Raw genomic sequence first — 8,162 nt, 5'->3', positions numbered from 1 at the left:
TTATATTCCGCTATTATAATCAATTAAGGTAATATTCTGTTACTATAATAAAGTGATGTAAGAAATTACTTAAGAATGTTGTAAGCTTTATTCTCTCATTTATGATTCTAATGGAAAAATATGGATTTTTGAGTTCTCCCTTGGGGTGTGCTCGATAGAACTATGTAGTTTAGTGTTCTCTCTTGAGTACTTAGTATCTAATGGAAGACAAGTACTCCTGGGAGGCATTAGATTAGACAGTTCTATCTCATGAAGATAACCATTAACCTCTGCTCAAACATGCTTACCCTTATTTTGTCTACTTGTGTATCTTATGCAGGATAATGTATGACTAGTTTTGACCTTCCAACAAAGTAAGTTGAAGATCCAAAAGCATTAATCAGAAGGACGAGAGCTAAACTCAAGAAAGTTCCAGCTTTAAAGTCGAAAGACAACCATATAAGGCAAAGCTTAACACCAAAATTTGAAGCCATGGCTAACATGACTCTCCATGATTTGTCTGCTCCAACTACGACCAACATCTATACTAGACCAACAGTCAATGTTAGAGATAATGGATTCGAGCTCAAGCCAGCTCTCATCAATATGGTGCAAGCAAACTAGTTTTGTGGAAAGGCACATGAAGGTACGAGTGCACATCTCTAACACTTCTTAGAGATTTGTAGCACTTTCACCATTAACGAAGTAACCCAAGATTCCATATTTCTTTGCCTCTTCCCATTCTCACTCTTGGGGAAGACAAAGCAATGGTTCTACACCAACAAAGATAGAAATACTATATGGGATAACTGCTCCACTGCTTTCCTAGCAAAGTTCTTTCCCATAGACAAGACCAATGCTCTACGTGGGAGAATTTCAAGCTTTCAGCAACAACACCATGAATATGTCCCTGAGGCATGGGAACACTTTCAAGATTACATTGCGGAATGTCCTCATCATGAGATGGAGAATTGGCTACTCATGTAGACTTTCTACCATGGGTTGACCAATAGTACCCGTAAGACTATGGATGCTATTGCTGGAGGTGCATTCCTGTCACTCACCATACCAGTTGCAACAGCTCTTGTGGAGAGGATAGCCTCCAATCAAGGTTGGAATGAAGAACATGTTCAAACCCACAAAAGGGGTGGAGGTATGCATCAACTTAAGGAGGTAGACATGCTATCTGCCAAGATGGACATGCAGATGAAGAAGCTTGAAGATCAAGCCAATGAGAAGCTAGAAGTCATACATATTCATGATTCTCGCATGACATGTGAAGTGTGTGGAAACATTGGGCATTCAGGAAATAGGTGCCCTAAAACCCAAGAGGATGTGAACATTGTCAGCAACAACTACTTTCGTCCTCAGTAGAATCAAGGATGGAATCAGCAACATAGGCCAAACTACCAAGGTAATTACCAATGTACTCCCTTTGTCCCATATTATTTGTTGTTTCTGATTTTCGTGCCACAAGTTTGACTCGATTTGTAGAAAATACGTACAACATTTGTATCTCCAAATAAATTTATTAAAAAACTAGATTCAAAGATCTTTCCAATGATACTAATTATATACCATAAATATTAATATTTTGTAATATATATTTTATCAAAGTTGTTTCTCGGGAAGCGAAAGCGACAGATATTTTGGGACGGAGGGAGTAACTATTAAGGTAATAATTTTAATAATTTCAATTAACCACCTGAAGAGAATTAATTGTTGGCCAATCCAAACTTATGGAGGGATTATCTAGAAAGGTAGCTACCAATGATAAAATTCTAGAGAACATTAAAAACTAGCATAGCTTTAATAAAATGATAGAATCACAAATAGCTCAACTAGTTGTTGCTGTTCCTCCGTCTGACAAAGGTAAGATTCCAGGGCAACTGGAAGATCTAGAAACTATAAATCTTATCGATATTCATAATGTAGCATATTACTGTATACAACTATCGACGAGAAGGTGGATAGACTATACCTTGCCGGAAAAGAAGAGCGGTCTAGGGAGACCTGTCAACCCCATCGCAATTAGACCTCACATTTTTTAAGAAGCTATCTGTGACTTCGGAGCAAGTGTCAACATCATGTCTAAGGTAATTTATGATCAAATTAATAGAGATACTTTGTTGTACATAAATATGCGTTTGCAGCTTGCAGATCAGTCACTCTATTACTCCATGGGAGTTCTTGAAGATGCTATTATTCGAGTGGGACAATCATATGTTCCCATAGACTTTATGGTTTTGGAAACAGGTGGAGATGTAAGGGCACCCATTATTTTAGGCTGACCTTTCCTAAGCACCGCAAAAGCCATCATCTATGTGAAAAGTGCCAAGATCTATTTCACAATCATGGATAGAAAGAAAGAGTTCTTTCAAGAATCATATCTTGCAATCTCCTAGACATCCACAGACGCCATACCTACCTGAAGAGACAACAGTGACCAAAAAGAAGAATAATAGGAGAAGGAGAAAGAACAAAGCCAGGTAACCACAAGAAGAATAAGTCAACATGATCAACACACTCCAATCAGAGTACGACCAACTCCTCGCTTCACCATTCCTTGCTAAGAAGGATGATCTAGGCGTACCCACAATCGAGTGTTCCATTGGACAAATAATCTTTCACAAGACCTTCTGTGACATTGGGTCGGGCGTCAATATAATCTTCAAGATAATGTATGAATACTTATTTGGTGATGAACCTTTGTTCCCTACATATATGCAATTGCAGATGGCGGACCAATCAATCCGATTTCTAGAAGGAATAGTAAAAGATGTCATGGTAAGGATATATGATCACTATGCCCTTGCCAACTTCATGGTTCTAGACATGGGAGAAGAAGAAGATGATACACCCATCATCCTTGGAAGACCGTTCCTCAACACAACCAACACGATCATCTACGTCAGATCTGGACAAGTCCAATTCCAATTCCCTAGAGAAAAGGTATGTTGTTATTTCAATAGTTATACCACTTATGAGCAGCAGAAGAAGTGCCGCTCTAGGAGGAGATGTCGACCATCCTGAAGCCAAAAGAATCAATCCCCAAAGAAAAGTTGTTAGGAAGATGAGGAACCTGAAGAAGATGTAAAAGATGTGCATGCTCCTCCAAATTCAAGTCCACAGACCAAGCAAGTATGGGAAGAAAAGATAACATCACCACCAGAGTCACAAGAGGTGTAACCATCAGGGTCTCCATCCCAGGACCAACTGATGCACCCAAGAAATAAACAAGATAGGAAAAAGAGTTCTGTCCGAGGACCTAAAAATCCAAACCCTCGTCAAAAGTTAATATCAGTAGGTATCCATATTTACTTTTTAGTATTGCATGAATTACTTTTCACTTTAGCATATTTACTTTTCTACATTAGCATTGTATTTAGAACACGAAGATAAAAAGTTTCATGACTGCATTATAGTATTGCAACATAAATCATAAGCCCTACGTGAGTAATTTTACGGTGTGTAAACACCCACAGGAAGATTCACTGTGGTGGCATAAATAATATATATATATATATATATATATATATATATATATATAACATGCATGCATAGTTTTCTTTCTACATTATATAAATAAGAAAATTAAAAAATATTAAATAGACATCCTACTAGAACTTTGTCAATGAGGAAATCTGTCTAAACCTCCAAGGACAACAAATCTCTGAATGGTTGACTGCTAACCCCTTATCCTAATCCGTGCCACGAGTTTTGGTGTTCTTTGTTGGAGTATTTTATAGGATAATCAAGAGTAAAGCATCCATCCAAAGTACATTTCCCAAACTGTCACCACATTCGCTGCATGAGGAACACAACTTCTGGACGGATGAGAAAGACTTCTGCTGTTAGACTCACTCTAAGAAAGACCACAACAACATCCATCTTGGGAGAGGAGCATCCCCATGTATCTAGATACAAATTTCTTTCCCTTTGGTTTTACTGTTAAGTTAGCTTCATGTTAGTTAAAATAAAAAGATGCATAATAAATAAAAATTTATCATAGCTATATAATAGTAAGGTGTGATCTTACAAATAAAAATAAAATAAAAAATGTGCGTCTAGTTTTCTATTTTTAAGAAGCTAAATAAATGAACTCTGAGAATAATCTCTTGCAATGAAAATAATGAATTGTTGCTTTGTCGTAATTTCTTTCAAGTACCTAGTTTTCAGCATTGAATTCTCCCGAATTTTGGATATGACTGTTTTGATATAAGAATTTACTCTAAACTTAAAACTCGTGGGTAGCATATGCTTGATCTAAGTCTAGGTAATTGATGGATATGATATGAGAAGGTCTGAGCTGTTGTTTATCTTGTTCCAAGTGACACTAAAGTTCTGGAGATTTATTTTTTGAAAAAACATAAGAATCCTACATGATGAGATCATGGCCTCATGTATGACAAAGCTTAAATTCCAACCAGAGCCATATATGATATTTAGATTAGAAAAACATACACTTATATGCTACTTGCATTGCATTGAGTTTAGTCAAGCTTCGTTGACACTTATGAGAGGTTTGTCATACTCTTAAAATCAAGAACACGTACACACCACCCACATATGCACTACTCCTACACTAGGGTAGGCGCAAAAACATGCCATTACATCTGGATCCATCCAAAAATGTTTTACTCCTACACTAGGAGTAAACACCAAAAACATGTTCATAGGAAATCCGCCAAATAAATGCTCTAAGTTCTGGTTGCTATCGCTCAAAAATTCTGTTGTGGAAAAGAAGCATATGGCTACACAAAAGTTATTCATAAAAAAATAGAAAGATGAGAAAAAATGGACAAGTGTATGATATATTTAAAACAATGGGTACTTAGATGCCTGTCCAAAAAAAAAAGAAAGATGAATAAGATAACTCATGTTTTCTTGCAAAGTTGTTTCCAAGTTTTAAAAGAGAGATATGTTTTTAAGGAGCATAGTAGAATTAGGTTATCCACGAAATATATCTACCATATATCCACACACATACACAACTTGATTTGATTGTATGCCTTAACTCTCTCTGGATCCGAGGTTTGACTTTACAATATATGTATTGCAAGTATGCTCTTTCATGCTATCTCCATTCCTATGAGCTCCACATAAACCTTAGTTATAGGAAGAGAAAGGCATAACACCACTATTGCCTTGTTGAGGATCCACAAATACCATATATATTGAGAGACTTAAGAGTGTCATATAAAGGAAGCTTTGAGTTTTAAACTTGAGACATAGTGCTTGACTTGATCGTTGTGTCTTTCAATTGCTCAAGACCCGAGTGAAAGCTGAGAAGCCCTATGGTTGAAGGTAATATGGGTAAGTTTGAAAATCAAATCAGATTATTCTAATCCAGAGGAGAATTCTTGTTTGAACGCATGTGTACTTTTGAGGAGTTGCGTCAATGTTTTTAAAATTCTTAAACTCTTGATCACCAATGAAGGTTTATGGGTTTAAACTAACAAATTCCATGAGTTTTGTCAAGCTTTGTTGACCCTTAAGAGAGGTTTGTCATGCTCTTAAAATCAAGATCATGTACACAACACATATACCTACTGCTCCTACATTGGGAGTACACAAAACATGTCTTCCATCTAGATCCACCAAAAAAATATTTTACTCCTACATAGGAGTCAACACAAAACATGTTTGATAGGTTTTTTATCCACCAAATAAATGCTCAAAGTTTTTGTCAGGGACCTAATACTGGGGTACCCTAGAAGGTGGAACTAATAACCACCGAACGTTAAAAACTTCTGGACATATAAGAGCATCGTTCCATCCCTTGTTCGAATGACAGGAGTTTGGTTTCGCCTCGCCCGATGCCTTTTGAGATAGCTCTGCCTCGCCCGAGGGCTCAGGGTTAGTCTCCGTCTCGCTCGATGCCTTTAGGGCAGGCTCGGTCTCTCCCGAGGGCCGAGGGATAGACTCCGTCTCACCCGACGCCTTTGAGGTGGCTCTGCCTCGCCTGAGGGCTCAGGGCTAGTCTCCGTCTCGCCCGATGCCTTTAGGGCGGGCTCGGTCTCGCTCGAGGGCTGAGGGATAGATTCCGCCTCGCCCGACCTTGGAGGGGCAGGGTCGGTCTCACCCAAGAGATAGGGATTGGTCTCTGCTTCGCCCGACGGCAAGGAACAAGCCTCACCCTGCTCCATATCTAAAGACTAGATTCATCTTACCTGACAACTTCTCCCCGTTCCCTCAAGATGATAGGTACAGGGCAAGACAAGATGTTCGGGTCAACCATGGCTCCAAGGACCATACCCTGCACCCTGGTAGGAAAAGTACTGCCAGGGGATGACGGGACAGGTGCTTTAGACCCTTCCGGGCGCCGCAGAGCCCAAAAGGTTGTACAGGTGCGTGCTCCTTGCCCTGTAGAGTTGTAGGCGCCACCTTCAGCCCTGGGACACAGAACCCAACGAAGATATATGACAACCGCTACGCTCCAGAAAAGGATTTGTTATCTCCACGAACGATGGATATTCCATCACCACGCTATGGACCTGAGGGAGCAGCGCCCGCTTCCCGACCCTTCAGGTCCACCAAGTCAGAAGGCCTTAACCACGGCGTCACTCCGGACCCTGACCCCTCGTCCCTCCGACGAAGACTCATAGGAACCAGAAGGCGTGCGGAGCAAGGCTGAGATAGGCCAATAAGTCAAAACCACTGTACTACAGCCCATACCCTGCATAGGGCAGCATTCTGTAATCAACCTGACATTCTACAGAGACATCGATAGTATTGTAGGCACTTATCTTCCTTCGCACTCATCAGAGCGAAGAACTAGGCCAGGTAGACGTGAGCAACAAGAATAAGTAGAGTACGCATCCTAAAACCCTCACCCTTGTAACGCCAGCCCCTTCATCTATAAAAGGGGAGGCGCTTCCTCCATCAAAGAGGGGACTTGAGACCGAACAAGAACCCACACCTACACACAGTCAAGCTGCTACGAAGCTCTTGACCTCCTTTCAACCCTTCCATTAGAGACTTGGGACCAGTCCCTCTCTTGATCATTTGTACCCCTTACTATAGACCGTTCACGGTGCTAATAACACGAGTAGCAACAAACTGGATGTAGGGACATTCGGCCTGAACTAGTATAAATCTTGTGTCCTTTAGCGCACCATCCAAGCCTAACGCGCATTACTATAAATTTACTAGCCGGTGCTCGTACGAAACACCAACAGTTGGCGCGCTAGGTAGGGGCCTTTGTGCGTTCCAAAAAAGGCCTCGGATGGCCACCCACACAATCAGCTAGGCCCCGGGCGCACACCTGTGTTTCGACGACCTAGATTTCATCATCACAGTAGAAGGAGAGCTAGCACTAACTCACACAGCCACTCGGTCTCTCTCTTCCATCGACCTCAGCCGTCTTAGGCTTGAGGCCCCGTTGGGCAACTCCCTTGGACCCCAGTCATCAAGGGAGGCCTCGCACAACATCACCCTATGTCTGGAAGGTCCCGTACGGAGTGCCCCGACAGCGTTTCCATTCGGTCTCCGCAACGCTGTGGCGACCGCTGGCCACCTTCTGGCACTACGTGTAGTTCAGTCACCCACGGACATCGAGTTCGTGGGGTGATTGAGCATGATATGAAGACCCTCTATGGGCTCCTCAACGAGGAGCCAGGATCGTTCTCTAGCTTGGATTCTAGTAGGGGGAGCCACCACTCTTCCCAGAAATGCTTCATGACACAGACCCCCGAGGGTCATGTCAAAAGTGTCTCTAGGGAAGAGGTCACCCCTACGAACAACCCTGACGGCAGATCCAGGGAAGAGACGATAGCCCCATCTCGCCTAAGGATGGAGCAGCTGAGGGCCCATCAGCAAGAGATTGATGAGGCCAGGCAAGGGCTCATCCGAGAGTATGCGGACATCAATTGCGAGATTGAATGCCGCAAAGATGGGGGGCGCGCGCGCCATGGCCCGCATCGTACACCAAAGGATCCTCACCGACGATGTGACCCTTCCTCGCTTTGCCCGAGCCAGCCAGAACATCGCCGCAGCAACCGCCTTGCTGCATGGCCTTCCGGAGGCCGCGATAGCCGAAGATCACCAGGCCCACAGGGAGATTCGCACGTTGCTTGAGCGTGTGGCGGCGCAGCAGGCGGAAAGTTTGTTGTCCCGATGACGCGAACCCAATGCCAGCCAGCGCACGCCCTCAGTACATCCCACAAAGGACATGTTCGTCC

General features: G+C 42.3%; 1 non-coding gene across 1 annotated transcript; it reads right to left on the bottom strand.

Moving 5' to 3' along the window:
• Nucleotides 1–836: 836 nt before the first annotated feature.
• LOC136553060 (small nucleolar RNA R71) lies at nucleotides 837–944 on the bottom strand. The gene has a single exon (XR_010782965.1). It is a non-coding gene; the product is annotated as a small nucleolar RNA R71 (small nucleolar RNA).
• Between the last annotated feature and the right edge of the window lie 7,218 nt (nucleotides 945–8,162).

The sequence above is a fragment of the Miscanthus floridulus genome, chromosome 4, assembly GCF_019320115.1.
Source record: "Miscanthus floridulus cultivar M001 chromosome 4, ASM1932011v1, whole genome shotgun sequence".
Lineage (NCBI taxonomy): Eukaryota > Viridiplantae > Streptophyta > Magnoliopsida > Poales > Poaceae > Miscanthus > Miscanthus floridulus.
Note: the sequence above shows the minus strand (reverse complement) of the source record. Positions and strands in the feature narration are given on the sequence as shown.